The sequence below is a fragment of the Hylobates moloch genome, unplaced genomic scaffold, assembly GCF_009828535.3.
Source record: "Hylobates moloch isolate HMO894 unplaced genomic scaffold, HMol_V3 SCAFFOLD_9, whole genome shotgun sequence".
Classification (NCBI taxonomy): domain Eukaryota; kingdom Metazoa; phylum Chordata; class Mammalia; order Primates; family Hylobatidae; genus Hylobates; species Hylobates moloch.
This window is the reverse complement of record NW_026652284.1, coordinates 8,753,046-8,776,403: the sequence shown is the minus strand read 5'-3', so window position 1 is coordinate 8,776,403 and position 23,358 is coordinate 8,753,046. Positions and strand designations below refer to the sequence as shown.

At 48.7% G+C, this 23,358-nt stretch overlaps 1 long non-coding RNA gene across 2 annotated transcripts; it reads left to right on the top strand.

Annotated features, from left to right (window-relative positions):
• The first annotated feature begins 19,133 nt into the window (after window positions 1–19,133).
• Window positions 19,134–22,897, top strand: LOC116812884 (uncharacterized). Of its 2 annotated transcripts, none has more exons than XR_004370833.1 (2): window positions 19,134–19,208; window positions 20,615–22,897. It is a non-coding gene; the product is annotated as an uncharacterized LOC116812884 (long non-coding RNA). The 2 variants fall into 2 exon arrangements; XR_004370832.1 differs by lacking the exon at window positions 19,134–19,208 and adding an exon at window positions 19,214–19,288.
• The last annotated feature ends 461 nt before the right edge of the window (window positions 22,898–23,358 follow it).

The window sequence follows — 23,358 nt, the reverse complement described above, 5'->3', positions numbered from 1 at the left end:
GCGCGATCTCGGTTCACTGCAACCTCCGCCTCCCAGGTTCAAACAATCCTCATGCCTCAGCCTTCCTAGTAGCTGAGATTATAGGCATGCACTGCCACACCCAACTAATTTTGTATTTTTGTAGAGATGGAGTTTCGCTATGTTGGCCAGGCTGGTCTTGAACTCTTGGGTTCAAGTGATCTTCCCACCTCGGCCTCCCAAAGTGCTGGGATTACAGGTGTGAGCCACTGCGCCCAGCCTCACCTTTCCTTGTTTTGACTTCAGGGCTTCTTGTCTTTAGGATTTCTCAGGCAGGTGACAGACACCAGTTGTCAGGTCCCCAAGCTCTTGGGTACCTCTGACAGCTCTCTGAAGGGTCTCCTTGAAGTCCTTCTTGCTAGGCCCCACTTGTTTCATCCACAGCAGGGACGGGATGGGGAAGAAACGTGCCCCAGCACCCAAGCACTGTCTCAAAAGAAGTTCTCTCGGCCAGGCACAGTGGCTCACGCCTGTAATCTCAGCACTTTGGGAGGCTGAGACAGGCGGATCACCCATCAGGAGGTCAGGAGTTGGAGACCAGCCTGGCCAACATGGTGAAACCTCGCCTCTACTAAAAATACAAAAAAATTAGCTAGGCGTGGTGGCAGGTGCCTGTAATCCCAGCTACTCAGGAGGCTGAGGCAGGAGAATCCCTTGAACCTCGGAGGTGGAGGCTGCAGTGAGTCGAGATAGGCGTCACTGCACTCCAGCCTGGGTGGTAAGAGCGAAACTCTGTCTCAAAAAAAAAAAAAAGTCGTCTCTCATTCTAACCTCTCTTGACCTTGCCACCTTCTGCCCTGGGGGCGGTCACAGGTTCCCGGAAGCCTCTTTGCAGGCCCCGGTGAGCTAGTTCAGCACCTCACTTTGGAACATTGGAGCTGTTGGCACCTACTGGTTTGTTTTCTGCCTCAGGAGTTTTGCCAGAATTGAAACAGTATCTTTTTTATTTTTATTTTTTGAGACAGAATCTTGCTCTAGCACCCAGGCTGGAGTGCAGTGGCGCGATCTCAGCTCACTGCAACCTCTGCCTCCTGGGTTCAAGCAATTCTGCCTCAGCCTCCCAAGTAGCTGAGTTTACAGGCATGTGCCACCACACCTGGCTCATGTTTGTACTTTAGTAGAGACAGGGTTTTACCCTGTTGCCCAGGCTGGCCTTGAACTCCTGACCTTGGGTGATTCGCCTGCTTCGGCCTCCCAAAGTGCTGGGATTACAGGCGTAAGCCACTGTGCCCAGCCAAAACAGAATCATTTTTAACATCTTGTTCCATTTCTATTTGCTGAAGGTAGCAGGACCAGGAGATAGTTTTAATAGCATAGCTTGTCTTCTTTGGTTTATTGATATTCTAGGCATTTCCAGTGTCCTACAATTACTGCAGTAATTGTAGGCTACTAGTGGCTTCAAAAGTTGCTGGTCACCTCGTGGTCATAAATGGCTGCTGCTGCTCTAGGAATCACGCCCAGAGTCAAGGTAGGAAGAAGGGGAAGGGGCATTTCTAGTCCTATCTGTCTCTTATTGAAGAAAAGCAAGACCTCTCCTAGAGGGCCTTTGGAAGGCATGCACGTGTGTGTCCTTTGGTAGAACTGGGCCAGGTGCATCTGGCTTTCCCAGCCTCCTGAATGGAGATGGCAAGCGAGAAGGGGGTTGGGAACAGTGATGTGTTAGTTAAGCTATAGCATCAGCATCACTGGGCAGCTTACATGAACCAAGGTGCTGGCTGTTTCCCGGGAATGCCTTTCCCATCCTTCCCATCCTCCTCCTCATTACCAAATACTATTAATGGACTCACAAGAATGACACTGTATAGATAACACTTTGAATACAGGAAATCAGGCTCCATTCTCAACGGGCTCATCCTAATTTGAGTAGAGTCCTTATACAGACATTGATGAAAACATCACACTTTTTACTACTGTGGCCCATATCATTAAAGTGGAATTTAAACCTTGACTCAGGAAAATTCAGATATTACAAAGTGAGCTGGGTGTACTGGAATGCACCTCAAGGCTTGAAAACGTGTCTCAGCCAGGCATGATGGCTCACACCTGTAATCCCAGCACTTTGGGAGGCCAAGGTGGGTGAATCAACTGAGGTCAGGAGTTCCAGACCAGCCTGGCCAACATGGCGAAAACCCATCTCTACTAAAAATATAAAAAAAATTAGCCAGGTGTGGTGGTGCATGCTTGTAATCTCAGCTACTTGGGAGTCTGAGGCACGATAATTGCTTGAACCCAGGAGGCAGAGGTTGTGGTGAGCCGAAATTGTGCCACTGTACTCCAGCCTGGGCGACAGAACGATACTGTGTATTAAAAAAAAAAAAAAAAGAAAACGTGTCTCAAACCATTAGGACGGAAGTGGGGGGTGGTCTCTGCAACACTTCACCAAAAATTAGATGTAGCTTTAATGTTTTTTGTGGAAATTTAGCTTCATTTGTATTTGGTTGTGTGTAGACCTTTTCTAGAGAGAACTGTATGAATTCAACTACTACGTTGAATTTCTGGTCTAAAATTAGTTTTTGAGTCAGATTTCTCTCAGAGCTCGAAGGATTCCCTGAAAGTAGACTAGGTACACTTGCCTTCTAGTTCAGTGCTTCTTTTTCCCTTTATTTTTACATTTCTATTTATTTATTTATTATTCGTTTCTTTTTTGAGACGGAGTCTCACTCTGCCACCCAGGCTGGAGTGCAGTGATGTGATCTCGGCTCTCTGCAACCACCACCTCCCAGGTTCAATCGATTCTCTTGCTTCAGCCTCCTAAGTAGTTGGGACTACAGGAGCGTGCCACCATGCCCAGCTAATTTTTGTATTTTTAGTAGAGATGGGCTTTCACCATGTTGGCCAGGCTGGTCTCAAACTACTGACCTCAAGTGACCTGCCCGCCTCAGCCTCCCACAGTGCTGGGATTACAGGCCTGAGCCACCGCGTCGGCCCCTTCTGTTCTTTCTATGGCCCTCACATCACTGACCTATCTGCTGTGGGTAAGTCAGGGTTGCTCTGTGCTTCAGTTTACTTACTGCAACCAGAAGGATAATAATAGCCTCAGTATTGATAGGGTTGATATACGGTTGTTTTATTTAAGCCATGTATTTCTTTTATTGTAAGTTTAATTATAATACTAGTTATTAATAAATTATGTCACCCCATGAAACAGTCTGTCTTCTTAAAAATATACGAAAATGGCTACATCCAGGCCAGGGACTATTATTCAGTGGAAATGAGCTATCAAGCCATGAAAAAACATGGAGGAAACGTAAATGCGTATTATTAAGTGAAAGAAGCCACTCTGAAAAGGCTGTGTTCCACACGATTCCAACTATGTGACACTCTGGAAAAAGCAAAGCCTTGGGGACCAGGCGTTGGGGGAGGGAGAGGTTAGCAGGCAGAGCACGGAGGATTATCAGGCGCTGAAATTACTCTGTATGACACAGCAATGGCAGGTACATGTCATCGTACATTTGTCAAATCCCACAGAATGTATGACACCAAGAGTCTGTAATGTAGATGATGGACTTCGGGTGATAATGATGTGTGAATCGTTTCATCGACTGTCAGATGAATCGGCTGCAGGGTGTTGACAGAGCAGGAGGCCGTGGGTATGTTGGGTAAGGAAGTCTATGGGACCTCTGCATTTTCTGCTCCAATTTGCTGTGAACTAAAACTGCCTAAAATATAAAGTCTGTTTAAATAAATAAATATGTATGTATGAAAGAATGAAAATTGGTGGAATAGAGAGGCCTCGGTGTATTTTTTCTTAGAAGTCTAGCCCATTTGAGTCCCAAATCTGCCAACAGATCCTTCCTCCACGTCTGAAATGATGTTGCGTCAGGCGGAGGCACACAGCCCTGACTGTCTCCAGTACAGACATTTCAGGCCACTTCACCTTCCTCTGCTTATAGCTCCCTCCGGGCAGCTGCGGGGCCTGCCTGTGCTCATCCTGCAGGCAGAGAACATTGCCAGGTCAGCAGTATACACCGTCCCCTTAGACACAAGGAGTATTATTTAGTCTAGAAACTCTCAAAGGAAATATCCGCTTGCACGTGAAAAATCTCTGGAATTTCTCTGTTCCTTTCTGTCCAACGTCCTTGTAGCTGCAAAACCTCCTTGAAAAGCTCCTGTGCACGATTGCTGCCTTGTTCGGGCCCGACTGCTTCAGGCCTGACCCCAGGGCACTTCTGTCCCAGCCAGTGTCATTCAGAGCGGTTTCTGCTCTTCCAAGACGGGCTGTGCCCAGGGTGAAGGAAGGAGGAGGGGTAGGGGGAGAAGAAGGAGGTGGGGGGATGAGGTGAAGAAAAGAGGGAGGAAAAGGAGGGAGAGGAAGGGGAGGACCCTCTGAAGGTCAGAAGTGAGATGTTTTACAATTTTTTTTTTTTTGAGACAGAGTCTCAATGTGTCATCCAGGCTGGAGTGCAGTGGCGCAATCTCGACTCACTGCAACCTGTCTCCCGGGTTCAAGTGATTCTCATGCCTCAGCCTCCTGAGTAGCTGGGATTACAGGCGCCTGCCACCATGCCTGGCTAATTTTTGTATTTTTAGTAGAGATGGGGTTTCACCATGTTGGCCAGGCTGGTCTCGAACTCCCAACCTCAGGTGATCCACCTGCCTCGGCCTCCCAAAGTGCTGGGATTACAGGCGTGAGCCCCCTCACCCGACCCATTTTACAATCTTAAATTCCCAGCCCTTGACTATTTTAGCCTTGTCATTTCTCAGTCTATAATTAAGGTGATGAAGATGTGTTTGGATGTAGAGGATAAAAAAAACTATGGGCTCGTTTCCCGACATCACTGTGTTAGTCTCTGTCTCTTCCTTAAATTGCTTTTGCTGTGCATTCCCCCATTTCCCTGTTTCTAGCCTTTCTTTACCCCACTTCTAAATTCTCCTTCCTTTCTTGAGCCCCTCTCTCCCCAAGAGACAACTGATGGTGACAGATCTGGAATTTGATGGGATCTTGCTATGTTGCCCAGCTGGCCTCAAACTCCTGGGCTCAAGTGATCCTCCTGCCTCAGCTTCCTGGGGAGCTGGGACTACAGGCACCAACATCACGCCTGGCTGAGATCTGGAGTTTTTGATTAGGCATGCTGGGACCCATGGGAGTGTCCAAGGGCCTCACCCAAGTGGTCTAGGAAGGTGCATGGCCTTGAGCACCTGCCTTTGCCTTCTTTGTACCATGAAGATGGGGAAACCTGTTTTCCTCCTGTCTCCCTGGCTGGTCCATGCTCCTCACTCCCAGCATTGTTTCTCGGGCCATCTTGTATCTACCCAAGCCGTTTCAGCAGCAAAGACAAAAGACCACTACCTCCCTGCTCCTTTTATAAATGGCTTTTATAACTGTCCTTCTCTTCATGCCAGCAGGCTGAGATAAACCGGACTAACACAGAAAAGGAGAAGGTGGAAAAAATCCAAGGGAAAGAGGGTGCCCTTTGGAAAACAAGCACTACTCAAGTGCCAGGTGTGAAGGCTTTAAATAGAAAGCTGCTTACACTGCACTTAGAACAACAACAGCTGGCACAGCGAGGTCCCAGTTCTTTTCAGAAGATGAACATTGAACTTCCAGATAATTCTGGGGCAGTCACATGAGTTCACCATAGCAAATGCTATAGCTCGGCGGCCCATTCTGCCTGTGCATCTCAAACTTCCACTTTAGGAGTTTATCTTCCACATTATAGGCTAACCCTCTCACTTTCCAAAACACAATAACTGTTTTTCAAAATGTGGTCATACGCGGGAATTTCATGACATCACACCCTTGAAAATGTGAAGCTTTGGTCTTAAAATACTCGATGGGACAAATAATAAACCTCTTGATGATTTTTTTTTGAGACAGGGCCTCACTGTTGCCCAGGCTGGAGTGCAGTGGTGTGATCACGGCTCACTGCAGCCTTGACCTCCCAGACTCAAGCAATCCTCCCACCTCAAGTGATTCTCCCACCTCAGTGTCCCAAGTAGCTAGGACTACAGGTGTGCACCAGCATACTGGCTAATTGAAAAAAAATTTTTTTTTTTTTTTTTTGTAGAGACAGAGTCTCACCATGTTGCCCAGGCTGGTCTTGAACTCCTGAGCTCAAGTGATCCTCCTGTCTTGGCCTTCCAAAGTGCTAGGATTACAGGCGTGAGCCCCCGCACCTGGCCAGGGCTCATTTCTGAAACTGACTGGCACATGCTCAGGAGACTGCATTCAGGAGGCATAATCAAGTATTCATATAGGCCAAGGCTTGGCGCTGCAGTCTCTCTGATCTGGAAATATTTTCCCTTCCAGCAGGAATAGAGAGGTTACTTTGGGGTCACTTGCTAGCTCACAAAAGACTTTTTCAAATGAGACGAAAGAAAAGAAGTTCCAATTTGTTGGGTGAACACTTGTCAGTGTTGGGATCACAAAGCCTGGTGAGCCGCCAGCCCCACTGTATCTCTGGGCAGGGAGGGTAGTGAGCCCCCAGGGCGGGCGGGTGAGCACCACGGGTTCCAGTCGGTGGAGGAGGCGCTGGAGGCCCCTGCTTCCTCCAGGTGTCCCTTACACACACTTTCCAGTCAGGCTCTTGGCTCAGGCGCCGGCCCTTTCCCGTGGCGTGGGCATCAGCTCTCCAGCCCTCTCTGCAAAGCCAGTGCGATGGCTGCCTGCCTGCCTGTGGTTGCCTCGCTGACAACTCCGCCGGTTCAACAGCTCTGTTAATGATCAGGGGAGGGTGACAGCATTTCAGATGCATTTCCTCCTAGGAGCTCAGAAAAAGCCAGGAGCAATTGGCCCCAGTGGAGCAAACACCTGGGTTCCTAAGTCATGGAAGGCTGTGCCTTTCCTGGGAATGACCCCACTGTCCCACATCTGTTGGGAAAGCTGATATATGAAGTCAGAGGGGCAGCGGGGTGGAGGGAGACAGCAAAGTGACATTGCATCTGCCCAGCTCCTCAAAGCTCTCGGAGGAATCAGAAGACACAATGGTCCCTTTGAGTTTAAAGAATTTTAGTTCTTCCATCACTGGAGAAACATTTGCAAAAGCATCCAAGACTAGTGCCTGGTGTGCAGTGGGCACTCAGTAAATGCTGCAGGGTGGACATGCCTGGCACTGTGCTGGCACCAGGCTGTGGCAGTAGGCGAGAGTCAGAAATCCCTGCCAGGCAGAGCTGGCACTCCACAGGGGGAGGCAGATAAGGAACAAGTAATGTGCCATTTCAGATGGGGATAGAAGCTGGGGAATCACGTGTGGAAGGACATGCATGCAAGTGCCTGGGGAGGGGGCATGTGAGGCAAGACTGAAAGGGAGGGAGGGAGCTGTGGGGATGGCCTCAAGAGTGTTCCTGCTGGAGGGAAGGGCATGTGCCAAGATTCTGAGGTAGGTGTGTCTCTGGTGTGGATGGGCATCAGCAGGGAGGCCAGTGCAGCTGTGCCAAGTGGGTAGAGAGCAAAGGTCATGAGGCCAGAGAGGGGGAAGGAAAGAACTTGGTTTAGTGCCTGCTATGGATTGAATGTGTCCCCCAACATCCATGTGTTGGAAACTTGAACCGTAATAGGGAGATGTTGGCAGGTGGGACCTTTCAGAGGTGTTTAATGGATGATGAATTAATGCCATTATTTCAGGAGTGGGTTCCTTCTAAAGGAACAAGTTCAGCCCCCTTTGGTCTGTCTTTCTCTCCCACCCACTCCTGCCCGTCCATCTTCTGCCATGGGATGATGCAGTAAGAAGGCCTTCGCCAGATGCTGGCGCCTTGATCTTGGACTTCTCAGCCTTCAGAACTGTGAGAAATAAATTTATGTTCATTATGAATTACCCAGTCCCAGGCATTCTGTTAAGAGCAGCACAAAACAGGCTAAGTCAGAGCCATATCTTCAAAAACTTCCCAAAGAATATTCAAGGGAAAAATAATTTTAGAAGATTATAAAATGAGGCTGGGTGTGGTGGCTCATGCCTGTGAGCCTAGCGCTTTGGGAGGCGAAGGAGGGCAGACTGCTTGAGCCCAGGAGTTCAAGACCATCCTGGGCAACATGGCAAAACTCTGTCTCTACAAAAAATGCAAAAAAAATTAGCTAAGGGTGGTGGTGTGCACCTGTAGTTACAGCTAACTTGGGAGGCTGAGGTGTGAGGATCACCTGAGCCTGGGAGCTGGAGGCTGCAGTGAGCTGTCATCCCACCACTGCACTCCAGCCTGGGTGACAGAGTGAGACTCCGTCTCAAAAACAAACAAACAAAATAAACATTAGAAGATGATGTAACAATGACAATGTTGATAAAACAGGGTACAGAATTGATGGCAAACAACCCGTGTTTGAGTCAGGAACAGGAGCAGCCAGAAGGAGCATCTTGGGGCTGAGACAGGTGGTGTGAGCTCCCGAGGAAAGCCAGTGGGAGAAGTGAGCTGGGACTGTGACTGTCCAGCCGGCCCCATGGACCCTACAGCATGTCGACCCTCAAGTGAGGAGAGGTGTTCCGAAATCTCCTATGGCAGGTGGACTGACCCTTAGGACGAGACAGTGAGTCTTCACCCTAGACTGACAACCCTCTCCTGTTGAGGCCACAGGGAGAGACAGCTCCCCTCTTTACACCTGGGACCGTGTCTTCTCTACGTTGTTGATTCTTGTGTTCACATCAACTGCCGTCGGTCTCATTGTTCTCCTGTTGGGAGAGCGTGGGGCGTGGCCGTCAGTCTGGTTGTCAACATTGGGGCAGAGAAAGTTTCTTCTTGAATCTGCCTTTGCCTCCAACACCTAAACCATCTCCCACTCCAGATTCTTTTTCTCCATGGCACTTTTCAGATTTTCTTAGGCAAAAGTCATCACATCATATGATGCCCACGATTATTTTGAGATCCAAACCAAATCAAATCATGCTTAGCCTCTTCCTAGCTTAGTGTCTCAGGTAGGGAAATTGCTGCCAGGGCAGAGATAGCTGCTTCAGACTGACCGTGCACTTTCTTGATGCCGCTATCCTACGGCAATAGCTCAGGACTTGGACAAACAGGTCAGTGACACTCCAGCCCTTTGCCACTTCGAGCTACCAGGAGCTAGACCCCTGGCATTGTTGTGGGGTGCCGCCCTTCCCTTCTGCCGTCTCTCCAGGAACTCTGTGAACTCACAGATGGTCACTCCATGAATGTGTATTCTTCATGAGTGTTCTGAGTACTTGTGACTTTTGTTTTTGTTTTCATCAGTGTGGGGAGCTGGCTGAAAGGACACTCTGACCTGTGGGAAGTCATTACCTTTGGGGGTGGCTTCCATGGCACTCTGAGTCACTCTCATACCACACACATGGAACCATCCTGGGACAAATAATTCTTAAAACCCTACCCCATTTCCTGGCAGCGTGAAGCTCATGGTGTGCGGGGGTTGTCCAGGAGCGAGGTGTTGCAATACCAAGGGGGCAGGTTGAAGAATGAACCACTGTGCCAGGGGAAGCTTGCATGTGACCTCATCATGTCGAGGCTGAGTCTGCTTCTACAGGGAGAGGAGCTGGGCCACAGACAATGCTAGGGAGAGCAGCTGACCTGGGGGAGCTGAGGGAAGGTTGCCCTGGAAGTTGTGACAAACGCCGGTCAGATTCTAGTGGGAATGCTGTTTGCTGACTCCTTTGCTGAAACCCCAGCTGTGCTGGGAACTGACCTCATTCATGAAGTAAACATTGAATCAGATACCAGCAGCCCTAACCCTGGTTGAGTGGAAATAACATGGACGTTTCCATAATTATGAAGCTGCCAATTGGATTTGGCAAGAGAATCTCCAAATATGTCAATCGGAATGAGTTCATTACCTCTTCTTGCCAACTTAATCAGAAGCCAATTGCCTTGTTGCGGTTGAAATTATTTGTATGAAAATGCTTTACTTACATTTTAGTTTTTATATTCCAAATAATGTACTGGAAAGCAGCGTAGTCTAGCAACTGGAAGACAATATTGGGAATCCGTCGATTGGCGCCCAGTCCTGGCTACATCTGTGGCTTGCTGTGCCAGCAGTAACCGCACTCAGCCTCGTAATCCTGTTATTGGGAGGCGGGGGCTGGGCAGCGAGGTCCTGTCTCATGACACGATCTTGGTGAGAATCTTGGGGCCTGGTGTTTGTGTGTTCTGCCTCGTGGCCACAGACACTGACTGCAGGTTCACATGGTCCACTTGGGATTACTTAGAGACTGTGCACTCAAGTTACAGGTTCTTCAGGCTCTGGGTGTCCCTTCTCTCCTCACTCCTTCCTTTGCACGCAGTTCTTTCAGGAGATGAAAGAGCTGTTTGTTACTCCTTAGTAGCTGAGACCACGGTTTGCAATGCAGTTTCACAGTCTGGGGGAGAAATCATTTCCAATTATCCTTTCTTATCCTTGTTTATTTACAGAAGCAGCAGAACATTACCATTTGGAGCCTGAACCGTGGAGTCAGACTGCCTGAGTTCAAACCCCAGCTCTGCCCTTTAGAAGAGGGGTGACCTCTCTATGGCCACTGCACCCTGAACGTACCAGATCTTGTCTCATCTTGGAAGCTAAGCAGGGTTGGGCTTGGATGGGAGGAGGGTGAACTGAGGCAGGTTACTTAGCCTCTCTCCTGTGCCTCCATTTCCTCATCTATAAAAACTGGAGTGAAGCCAGCACCTACTTCAGGGGTGTGTGAGAGGAAACAGTTCATTTCTGCAAAGCACTGAGAACGTGGTAAGGGCTCCATAAGGATTGCCAGCCTTTGTATTAGCCCATCTGTGCTGCTCTAACAAAATACCACAGACTGGGTCATTTATCAACAATACAAGTTCATTTCTCAAGAGTTCTGGGAGAGTCCAAGATGAAGGTGCCAGCATTTGGTGTCTGGCGAGGGCCTTCTTGCTGCATCCTCAGGCGGCAGAAAGCAGGAGGGCGAGGAGGCCGAACTCACTCCCTCAGGCTCTTTTATAAAGGCCCCACCTCTCAATACCACTGCCATGGGGATCAGCTTCAACATGATTTGTGGAGTGGATACCAACATTCAAACCATAGCAGCCTTGGCCGGGCGCAGTGGCTTACGCCTGTAATCCTGGCACTTTGAGAGGCTGAGGCAGGCAGATCACTTGAGGTAAGGAGTTCGAGACCAGCCTGGCCAACATGGCAAAATGCCATCTCTGCTAAAAATACAAAAATTAGCCAGGCACGGTGGCACGTGCCTATAATCCCAGCTACTTGGGAGGCTGAGGCAGAAGAATTGCTTGAACCTGAGAGGCGAGGTTGCAGTGAGCCAAATTGCACCACTGCGCTGCAGCCTGGGCGACACATCTAGACTCTGTCTCAAAAAAACAAAAACAAACAAACAAACAAACCATAGCAGCCTTTATTATCATTATTACATATATATATATATTTTTTTTTTTTGAGACAGGATCTTGCTCTGTTGCCCAGGCTGGAGTGCAGTGGTGTGAACCTGGCTCACTGCAGCCTTGACCTCCCAGGCTCAAGCGATCCTGCTGCCTCAGCCTCCCATGTAGTTGGGACCACAGGAGTGCGCCATCATACCCAACTAATTTTTAAATTGTATATAGAGACAGGACCTTGCCATGTTGCCCAGGCTGGTCTCAAACTCCTGGGCTCAAGCAATCCTCCTGGCTCCGCCTCCCAAAGTGCTGGGATTATAGGTGTGAGCCACGGTGCCTGGCATATTATCATGATTACTCTTATTACTGGTCTGAATAACAAGAACAGACAATATGGAGTGGCCACTTGTACATCGTGTACTGAGAAATTTACAAGGTGTAAATCAGTAACTACATTCCGGGCATGATAAGAAGCCATGTCACCAGAGTTATGACAGATTCCCTGTGTCACTTAAATCAGTTACCTAATTTCTTTTTTAGTCTTTTATCTGTTACATGGGGTTAATGTTTATTGCTCCCTCCTTGGAACAAACAGTCTTGTCTGATTTTGATGTTGAAGGAACTCAAAGAAAGGTGACATAATGTGCTATCATTTCACTTGGAGATGATACTGCTGATGCTTATTTTCTTGATGAAGCTCAGGGCTGGAGAGAATGATGCATAACCAGAGGTCCCTCTGGCAGGGCCATGGAAGCTGTTTCTTCAGCTCGTGACTTGGGCAGTTGCCATGTGTCAGTCTCACAAAGCCCCTTCCCCCCCAAACTAAGCATGTCCCCTGTTTCCTTTCAATGCTGCCACAGCTGTGAATGAACTCTGGCCCTCTGTCCATGCCTGGAGGAGAGGTGGCCTGCCCCCCTTGCTCCTTCCTGATATGAAAGAAAACTGAATCAGGGCGACAGAACCAACAAGCCCTAGCAGGGAGTGCTGAGCACTTCTGACGTCTCAGGGTGCTTTGAGGAATCATGGAGAACTGAGGAGGCCAAAACCCTGTATTTTAAAAAAAAAATGTGTGAATTGGATAAACTGAAGGCTGTTGAGCCTCATGTTGATCGTGGGCAAAATTCTGGGGCAGAAAATCAAATAAATGGTTGACCAGCACATAGGAAGGGTGATCCCAGAGGTCAATGTCCATGACAAAGGGTTGTTGTTGTGTTTCTTCCACTAAATTAGAAAATGGGGTGAATACTTTGTGACAGTGCCATGACTTTTGACAACAATTTGACCGTTTCTCATGAAATTCTTATGGACAGAATAGTGAGAAAAAGGCTGCTAGAGCTCAAAAGTACATCTCAGTGAGAGACAACAGCACTTTCTCAAGGCCATGCAGCTAATCAGGGCCAGGGCTGGAGTCTGTGCCCAGGCCCTGTGTCCCAGGTGAAGGCTCCTAGGCATGGTGAGGTTGAACTGTCACAGCAGATGGGACGGTGTCGTCCCAAGGCTTTCTCTAGTGGAATGCCAGGCAGTTCTGTCCTTGGCCCTACACTCATTAACATTCTGTCAACAACTTGGATAAGTCCAAAGATAACTGCTTATCAACTGTGCAAATAACACCAGACTGGGAAGGAAGGCCAACACGCTGGGACTGCAGAGTCAGGTCCAAAATTATCTCAACAGAAAGGAATGATTGGTTGAATCCAACAAGATAAAATTTAACTGGAATACATGTAAGGTCCTGCATTGAGCTCCAAAACTCGATTGCAAAAGTATAGGATGTGGCTGGAAAACATGTCCAATCTCACTCATAATCAAAGAAATGAAAATTAAGGCAACCATGAAATAATCATTTCTCCTTATCAGATTGGCAATGATTAAAAAGAATGAAAATTCCCCATGTTGGTGGGTAAGCTGTGGGGAAACAGGCTCTCTTGTAAATTGCTGGTGGGCGTACAAGCAAAAATCATCCATTCTGGAGGGTAATCTGGAAATATATAGCACAAACTATAAAATACACCATTTGTCCCAGAAGTTTCATTTATAGAAATGTATCCAAAGGCAAGTATGAAGAGATTTATGTACAAGAATATTCATACAAGCATCGTTAAGAAAAGAAAAAAAAAAACACCTTTTTTGTTGGGGGAAGGTGTTCAATTTGTGAACAGAAGACTTGGAGACCTCATAAGGGTGGCCCAGAGCCCAGGGCCATCGTCAAATATTTAACGCCATAAAGAGGAGGAACTGGGTCTGTGTAGCTCTTGAAGGCCAGACCAGGACTTACAAGAGATAGATTTGGCCTAGTGTTACAAAGCAGATTCTAACAATTAATTCTGTCCAAAATTAGGATGGGCTGTCTAGTGCATTCCCAATCACTGGCAGATGGCCCTCTGTCAAGGGTGGGGTGTGGAGGAGGACAGTCAGAGTTTTTTAGCCATTGGGATAAAATGCTTGCCTTGGTTCCTTTCAAAACAAAGAGCAGTCTTTGTTGCATTAAACCATCAAAACGTACAGTCATAAGCTGGGTGTGGTGACACATGCCTGTAGTCCCAGCTACAGGCTAAGGTGGGGGCATCACTTGAGCCCAGGAGTTCGAGGCTGCAGTGAACTATGACTGCTCCTGTGAAGAGCCACTGCACCCAGCCTGGGCGACAGACCCTAGCTCTTAAAAAAAAAAAAAAGCCAGGCACAGTGGCTCATGCCTGTAATCCCAGCACTTTGGGAGGCCAAGGCAGAAGGATTGCTTGAGCCCAGGAGGTTGAGACCAGCCAGGGCAACATAGTGAGACCATGTCTCTACAAGGAATAAAAAAAATTAGCTGGGGGTGGTATTGCATGCCAGTAGTCCCAACAACTAGGGAGGCTGAGGCGGGAGGATCACTTGAGCCCAGGAGGTCCGGGCTGCAGTGAGCTGCAATTGCACCACTGCACTCCAGCCTGGGTGACCGAGCAAGACTCTGTCTCAAAAGAAAAGAAGAAAAGAAAAGGTAGAGTTGAAGGGAGGTGGGAGCTCACATCAGGTTCCACTTCCGGACACTGAATTCCAGGAATGAAATGAGAAACCTTCCCGATGCCCAACAGTACTCTTACTGAGCACCTGCGGGAGGCGAACTCCCATTTCTTACCCGTACCCTAAATCTTTTAGGAGCTCTGTGTATCAGCACCCTGACAGTAAACTAAAGGGGGGCTTTCAGCTGAATCTGAAGAAAAGAAATAAAAGATGAGTGCTCCTTCTCTCAAATCGTTTTCACTGTACTTGGGCTTCTGGAAGATGACACATACAGTCAGTGCCTCCCTGCTCCAGCTACTTCTTTCCTCTTTTGCATGAGTCGCATCTAAAACCTTCCAGGACAGGTAGCGATCACATCTGATTAAACTACCCTATATCCAGCACCACCAAATATAGACCTTCAGTACTTTTGGATGCTTATCCTAGTGTTCTCCGTATCACTTATTTATTAAGCCCTTCTTGGCCTCTTTTTCATTCAGTCCTCCCATCAACCATGTCAGGTGGCCATTATGAAAAATATTAACCAGTAACCCTCTACGGAGCCCTTACTATGAGATGCCATGCACTGTGTCACCATCGCACTAGCTCTGGAGCTAAGGAGAGCCTCCCTCCAACCCAGAGTAACCTTTCTATTAGAGCAGGGGTCCCAAACCTCCAGCACACAGACCGGAAGCAGTCCATAGCCTGTTAGGAACTGGGCCACACAGCAGGAGGTGAGCATTATCGCCTGAACTCCACCTCCTGTCAGATCAGCAACAGCCTCAGATTCTCATAGGGGCATGAACCCTATTGTGAACTGTGCATACCAGGATCTAGGCTGCACACTCCTTATGAGAATCTAATGCCTGATGATCTGAGGTAGACCAGTTTCATCCCAAAACCAACCTCCCCGGCCCCGGTCTGTGGAAGAATTGTCTTCTATGAAACCAGTCCCTGGTGCCAAAAAGGTTGGGGACCGCTGCATTACAGAACTCTTACCACATTACTCCCAATCACTCCCAACAACAGTTCTAGGTGGCTCCTCACCCTCAACTCCCAGTGTAACTCCCACCAAGACCCCTCACTCTGAGCTTAAGCCACATGGGCCTTCCACTTCCTCTAACTTAACACAGTGCTTCCAGCCACAGGGTTTCTGCCCATCCGCTTCTCTCTCCCTGAAAGGTTCCTCTTGTTCCACGGCTCCTTTCTATGCATCCTTTGAATTTTGAATAATGTCATGGGCTGAACTGAGTGTCTCACTACTCATATGTTGAAGCCCTAACCCCCACGACTTCAGAAAGTGACTGTATTTGGCCTTTAACAAGATAATTATGTTCAAATGAGGCCACTGGAATGGGCCCTAATCCAGTCTGACTGAGGTCCTTACAAGAGCTTAGGACACTGGGCCGGGCACGGTGGCTCACACTTGTAATCTCAGCACTTTGGGAGACTGAGGTGGGTGGATCACCTAAGGTCAGGAGTTCAAGACCAGCCTGGGCAACATGGTGAAACCTTGTCTCTACTAAAAATACAAAAATTAGTTGGGCGTGGTGGCATGCACCTATAATCCCAGCTACCTGGGAGGCTGAGGCAGGAGAATCACTTGAACCTGGGAGATGCAGGTTGCAGTGAGCCAAGATCCCACCACTGAACTCCAGCCTAGGCAACAGAGTGTCTCAAAAAAAAAAAAAAGGTCGGGCGTGGTGGCTCACACCTGTAATCCTAGCACTTTGGGAGGCCAAGACAGGGGGATCACGAGGTTGGGAGTTTGAGACCGGCCTGATCAACATGGTGAAACCCCATCTCTACTAAAAATACAAAAATTAGCCAGGCATGGTGGCAGGCGCCTGTAGTCCCAGCTACTCAGGAGGCTGAGGCAGAAGAATTGTTTGAACCTGGGAGGCAGAGGTTGCAGTGAGCTGAGATCCCACCACTGCGCTCCAGCCTGGGCAACAGAGTGAGACTGTCTCCAAAAGAAAAAAAGAGATTAGGACACTGGAGAGACGCCAGCAGCAAGGGTGTGCAGGCACACAGAGAGAAGATCATGTATGTGAGGACACACAGAGAAAGTGGCCATCTGCAAGTCAAGAAGAGAGGCTTCGGGAGAAACCAAACCTGCTGACACCTTCAGCTTGGATTTCTGTCCTCCAGAACCATGAGAAAACAAATGTCTGCTGTTTAAATCCCTCTATCTGTGGCATTTTGTTATGACAGCCTAAGCGGACTTGGACAGTGAAGTTGCCCTCTCAGGGAAGTTCTTTCCTGGCCTGCCCCTTCAGCACGATCTGCTTTTCCTTCATCACTTATCACAATTTATGAAGAATGTCTTATTTGGGTGACTGCATAGCTAATGTCTGCAGCCCCTTTCTCAGCGTACAGACTCCAGGGGAGCGAGGGGACATTCAGGTTCTCCATTGAGTCCCCAGGAGCTATGATATGCTTGCTGGTCATCTAGGGGTGTTCAATATTGTCAAATGAAAGCCTTAGGTATTATTTTGTCCACAATAGAAATGAGGAAACTGAGGCTCAGGAAGTTTAAATAAGTTTCTTAAAGACCACAAAGTATGGCCAACTGCGGTGGCTCACATCTGTAATCCCAGCACTTTTTTTTTTTTTTGAGATGGAATCTCGCTCTGTTGCCCAGGCTAGAGTGCAGTGGTATGATCTCGGCTCACTGCAACCTCCGTCTCCCAGGTTCAAGCGATTCTCCTGCCTCAGCCTCCTGAGTAGCTGGGACTACGGGTGCAGGCCACCACGCCCGGCTAATTTTAGTATTTTTAGTAGAGACAGGGTTTCACCACATTGGCCAGGGTGGTCTTGAACTCCTGACCTCAGGTGAGCCACTTGCCTCGGCTTCCCAAAGAATCCCAGCACTTTGAGAGGCCAAAGCGGGTGAACCACCTGAGACCAGGAATTCAAGACCAGCCTGGCCAACATAGTGAAACCCCGCCTCTACTAAAAATACAAAAAGTAGCCAGGTGTGGTGGTGGGCGCCTGTAGTCCCAGCTACTTGGGAGGCTGAGGCAGGAGAATCTCTTGAATCCGGGAGGCGGAGGCTGCAGTGAGCCCAGATGGGGCCACTACATTCCAGCCTAGGCCACAGAGCGAGATTCCGTCTCAAAAAAAAAAAAAGCCACAAAGCAGCTAAGTGGTAAAGGGAGTCTGGAACCCAAGCCTCTAAAGCTCCAGCTTCTAACCATGCCTTAACCCTTGGATTCTGCAATGCACCCATTCTCTCCACAAACCTGTACTGAGCACCTACCACGTGCCACACACTCTGTCTCAGAATTGGGGATGGAGCAATGATGAAACAAATTCCTGTCTTCGTGCGGAGAGGGACATCAAATAAGATAAAGAACTAAATTAAACGGTTTATTATAAGGTGATAAATTAAATGCAATGGCGCAAAAAGGAAGGGAATGGGCATGCGGGCTTGGGGGAGTCTGATTTGCAATTTAAAACCAGGAGGTTGGTGAAAGCCTTTCTCGGTGAGGAACATTTGAGCCAAGTCTTGGAGGAGGTAAGGGAGAGAGCCCTGGGGATAACTGAGGACAAGTTCCAGGCAGAGGGAAAGGCAAGTTCAGGGTCCCAGAGGCAGAAGCAAGCCTGGCAAAATGGCCAGTGTGGCTGGTGTTAAGTGAGCAAGGGAGACAAGAAAAGAAAGGTCTAGAATAGAGGCCTGGTCGTGTGGAACATTTCTAGCCACGGTAAAGCTTTGGCTTCTACTCTGAGACAAAAGCCCTGGTAGTTTTTGCACAGAGGAGCCACATGATATGACTTTTAACAAATTAGTGAGGTTGTTATGTAAACACAGACTGACGGGATAGGAGCAGAGGAGGGACCAGCTAGGCAATTACAATAATCCAGGTGAGAGATGGGGGCTTGGTCTAAGATGCCGTCAGTGGACACCGGATTCTGGGGAAAAAAGAAAAGCCAATAGGATCTGCTGACAGATTTGACACGGGATGAAGAACTCAAAGTTTACAGCCTGAGAAGCCGGAAGGATTTTTCTTGAGGATGAGTTCTAGGCTGGAGCTATACGGACGGGAGTCATCAGCACATAGTCTTTAAAGCCATGAAACCCGATGAAATCATCAAGAGATTAAGTGAAAAGAGAGAGAAGTCCAAGGAGCCAGTGCTGGGGGTACTGATACATTTAGAGGTCAGGAAAAAGAGGAGAGGCTAGCAAAAGAAACAGAGAAGGTGGGGCAGGGATGGAGGAAAAAAACAAGTGTATGCACTGCCAAAAGCCAAGTGAAGAAAGTTTTGCGGAGGAGAGGGTGATAAACTGTATCAAAAATTGCTGATAGAGCAGGTAAGAGGAGGACTGGGGAGAGACTGAGTTTGGCTGGAGGGAGTTCAACAGAGTGGGAGGAGAGCTGGACAAAGAATATACACACTCTTCCAAGGAGTTACGATATTCAGAAAGCGAGGGGATGGGGTAGGAGCTGGAGCCACGACAGGGTTCTCAGGAAGGGGGAAATTACATGTTTATATGCTGATGGGAAAGATCCCTTCGAGAAGAAATTAAGGCCCAAAGAGGTCAGGTTATCCCGGCACTAGTCTGGTCTAAACTCTTCTTCCCACCCCTAAGCTACTGAAGTGATACATTTAAGTCTTCCCAGCCCTCCTGCCTTACATGAAATCCAATTAGGGCAGTTTGCATTTTTACTTTAATGGGGACATGTGATATTTAGTACCTTCGGTCAAGACGCCCCTCAAAGCGGTTTTCGGGCTCTGCGTCCCAGCACGTCCTCCCGCGCGCTTTCGAAACGTCACCCTTGTCAGCTGACCAGTTCTCCTCCAATCCCGCCTCGGGGGCGGGGCTCGGCGCACCGTCTCTACAGCAACGCCTTAGCCAGACGGTGCTCAGGTTTTCGGGACGGCGCGTGGCGCTCTCAGATGACGTCACACACCCGCAGCGCTTGCGTGACGTAAGCCCTGCTCAGTAAGAAGGTTCCGCAGGTCGGCAGGTATGAAGAGCACTACCTCGCACACTGCGCATGCGCCATCTCGGGTGGCCTCAAGGTTGCTGTCGGGAGTTGGGTTTGAGGTCGGCTCCCTCCGGCTGCTGTCTCTTTAACCTGAACTAGAGAAGTCCTCCGCGATGCTGCAGTTTCCGGCTGGCTTTCTCGGAGCCACCTTGCGGGCAGATATCCGAGAATCAGAGTTCATTCTCTTCATCTTGCCCATCTCTTCTTATCTCTGCTGGCGAGTTCTTCGTTGCATCCCTGTCTGAAAGTGCTAGTCGAACTCCCAATTTGCTGTTGCCCGCAAGCTTCCTCTAGCAGGCCATCTCCCTTCGAAACAGATGCTTTCAAATCTTGTGTCCTGGAAAGATTAGTAACCGTGCTTTTTAGCACTGGTGTTTGTAAGGGTAACCAGGCTACGACTGAGGACCTGAGAATTTCGGCTTTGAATCAAGTACTTGAACTTTTACGTGCTAGGACCCGTGACTTTTGTTGACTGCTCGTGACTCTTTCTGTCTTCTTTCACATTTTTAGCCAGGATCCAAACAGTTGGCCTTGCTAAGTAAATGACCTCCAGAAAAATGAAGTATCGGCCGGGCGTGGTGGCTCACACCTGTTACCCCAGCACTTTGCCAGGCCGAGTTGGGCGGATCACTTGAGGCCAGCCTGGCCAACATGGTGAAACACCGTCTCTACTAAAAATACAAAAATTAGCCGGGGGTGGTGGTGCACGCCTGTAATCCCAGCTGCTCCGGAGGCTGAGGCAGGAGAATCGCTTGAACCCGGGAGGTGGAGGTTGCAGTGAGTCGAGTTCGCACCACTGGACTCCAGCCTGATCGACAGTGAGACTCCGGCTCAAAAGAAACAAAAACAAACAAAAAACAAAGAAAAATAAAGTATCACTGTTCTAAAACTTAGAATTCCTTTACGTATTAATTGGCTGACATTGACTAAGCACCTATGCTTTTTTTCCCTGCCTCGCCTCCGATACTGGACTACAAACCCATTCTTCCTGGATACTGTGAACCTGGGGCTAGTGAGGATAACATCTGTGAGGTGATTAATTCAAGAAACATTGAAATCCCAGCTGTTTGCTAGGTACAGTTTAGATTATAAATGCTCATTGAAAGAATGAAATGTGAACTAAGATCTAGCATGAGGCTGGGATTCGGTTTGAATCGAACCTTGGCCCTGCTCCTTAGGCGCTGTATGAGCTGGGGTGACTTCTGAATCCTCCTGCACATCTATTTCATGATTCATAAAAATGGGCATAATAATGCCTACTTCCTTAAGGTATCATGAGAGTTAAACCTCATGCTATGGTTTGGGGAGTCTTTTGTTCCCACTTCCTTATGATTCTTCCCTTCAGAAAAATGAAAAATTAAAAACCCTGTTTTCTCCTTATGCAGAGGACACCACCACTAATGGGAAAACTGCCCCCTGACCAGCACATGGCCTCAGCATTCATCCACAGATGCTCCTCAAATTGTTTTAAAAACAGCTTTTTAAAAACTGTTTGTCTATGAAGATTAAATGAGTTAATAATATAAGCAAAGCACTTAGCATGGCTACTGGGCGCGGTGGCTCACGCCTGTAATTCCAGCACTTTGGGAGGCCAAAGCAGGCGGATCACCTGAGGTCAGGAGTTCAAGACCAGCCTGACCAACATGGCGAAACCCTGTCTCTATTAAAAATACAAAAAAATTAGCCGGGCGTGGTGGCACGTGCCTGTAATCCCAGCTACTTGGGAGGCTAAGGCAGGAGAATCGCTTGAACCTGGGAGGCAGAGGTTGCAGTGAGCCGAGATCTTGCCATTGCACTGCAGCCTGGGTGACAGAGCAAGACTCTGTCTCAAAAAACAAAAAAACCCAGCTTTTGTCCAGAGGTTGCTTTTTGTGGGTCTATACGCGGAGGCCAAGTTCTATGTAAGCAGAGCCCTCCCACCTCACCTCCAAACAATGCCTCTAAACCATCACAATCTGAAAGGAAAATAAATCCCTTTCTTCAATGGTGACCTGAAGCTAGCCAAGGGCCGGGTGCTGGCAGGTGGCCTGCAAGACTGGGTGGGATCCCGGGTTACTGTCTGAGGAGGGATGCCTTGCTGTAAGGGTTGAGGAGCCAGTGTCTGGCTTCCTTGTCACCACAAGACCTGTGGTTTCCAGCTCTGTCTGCATCCAGGTCCCACTAACCAACAGCAGGAGAGAAAACAGTCGTGCACACAGGCGGACACACACACGCACACCCGGCCCCCCAGACGTGCACAGCCCTCAGAGGAAGTGGAGCACCAGATGTTCTGGGTTTCCTGTTCGATGCTTCCACAGCTGGTCGAGTCTGTGGTTGTGGTTTGTCTGTCTCGGGCTCATGTGAGAGACAAAAGCTGGGCTGACGGGAAACCTCTTCTCTCGGCCCCCACTCCCAGCTCTGACTGATCAGGAAACCTGGCAGGTCAGAAATTTCCTGAAACACCCAGAGCTGGATTCTCCCAAGAAGAAGCTGAACCCCTAACTCCCATCCCCGAGGAGCAGCCCCTGGGCTGATGATCAGGTGTTACAGAACCTGGGGCAACAGAAACCTCTACAAATATCCCATTTAGAAAGACCACCAGCGCTGCTGAACAGAATGAAATGGAGGCCAGGTTGCTATGGTCTCTACTCCAATGCCTGACACTGAGCCGCTGCTGCAAAACACTCAGCACATGAAGGAATGAATGAGGAACAGAGAACTTCACCTTTGGGGGTTGGGTGTACAAGCCCCAGCTGGGCCCCAAGTCCCATAAATAGCTTTGGATTCCAACAGACAAGCATTTGATGCAGCGAGGTGCTGCCGACTTGCTCTGTGACTTGGAGCAAGTCATTTAGCCTCTCTGGGCCTGGTGTCCTCATCTGCAGAATGGAGACGATAATATCTACTTCACAAAGGTGTGAAGTCCCCGTGAGACGCCGCATGTGGATTTCCTCGACATTGTTTGCCCATCGTAACTGCTCCAGAGAGGCTGGGCTCCCTTTTCTCCTTGCAACACTGCTGTTTATTTCAGGAGATACTCTAAAAGGGAAGCAAGCTAAAACAAAGAACAACCAAAAACACTGATCCCGGGACAACTGCCTGGCAGGACAGCAGAGCAAGGGTACTGGTGCTCTTCGCTGGGGGGATGTTGGGAGAAGGGACTGGAGCCATCCCAGGGTCTCTAGGCTCTGGAAGGGAGCACCCCATGTCTTCTTCTGGGTGTGGAATAGGGTGAGTGTCTTGGGGGTGGAGGGAGAACAGGCAGAGTGCGCTCTCACCCGTTAGCTCTGTAGTGATCTTAATGAATAAGGCTACTGTTCAGTCTGCATTTGGACCTGAGCAACAGGGACCCTTGCCCAGAGGTCCATCCTTCAGCAGGCTGCACTCCGTCCCCCTCCACTGCAGCTGTTTCTATGAGATGAAGCATCTGTCGCTGAGCATAGCTATCAGGGCCACTGCCCCTGAAATATGACTGACTAGGTTCAAATATTGACTCTGACACTTAGAAGCTGTGCCACCTTGGGGCAAGTTACTTCATCTATCTGTGCCTCACTTTCTTCCTTTATAAAATGGGCAAAATAATAACCACACTATCGGTTGTCTGTGAAGATTAAATGAGTTGTAATATATGCAAAGCACTTAGCATGGCTACTGGCACAAGGGTCAGTAAATGTTAACTGTTCCACACATGAATATGTTTGATTCTTACAATGCCCCTATAGGTAGGTTCTGTTATTAGCTCTGTTTTACACATGAGAAAACTTAGGCACAGGAGGTAAAGTAACATTTTTGCAAGGTCATACCGATAAGTAGCAAGGCTGAGGCTTTACTCCAGTTCTTTTCTTTTTTTGGAGGCATCTCACCAGGCTGGAGTGCAGTGGCACGATCTTGGCTCACTGCAACCTCTGCCTCCTGGGCTCAAGCAATTCTCCTGCCTCAGCCTCCCGAGTAGCTGGGATTACAGGTGTGCACCACCGTGCCCGGCTAATTTTTGTATTTTTAGTAGATACGGAGTTTCATCATGTTGTCCAGGCTAGTCTCGAACTCCTGACCTCAGGCAATCCACCTGCTTTGGCCTCCCAAAGTGCTGGGATTACAGGCATGAGCCACCACACCTGGCCTCCAGTTCTTTCTGACTCTGGTCTGTGTG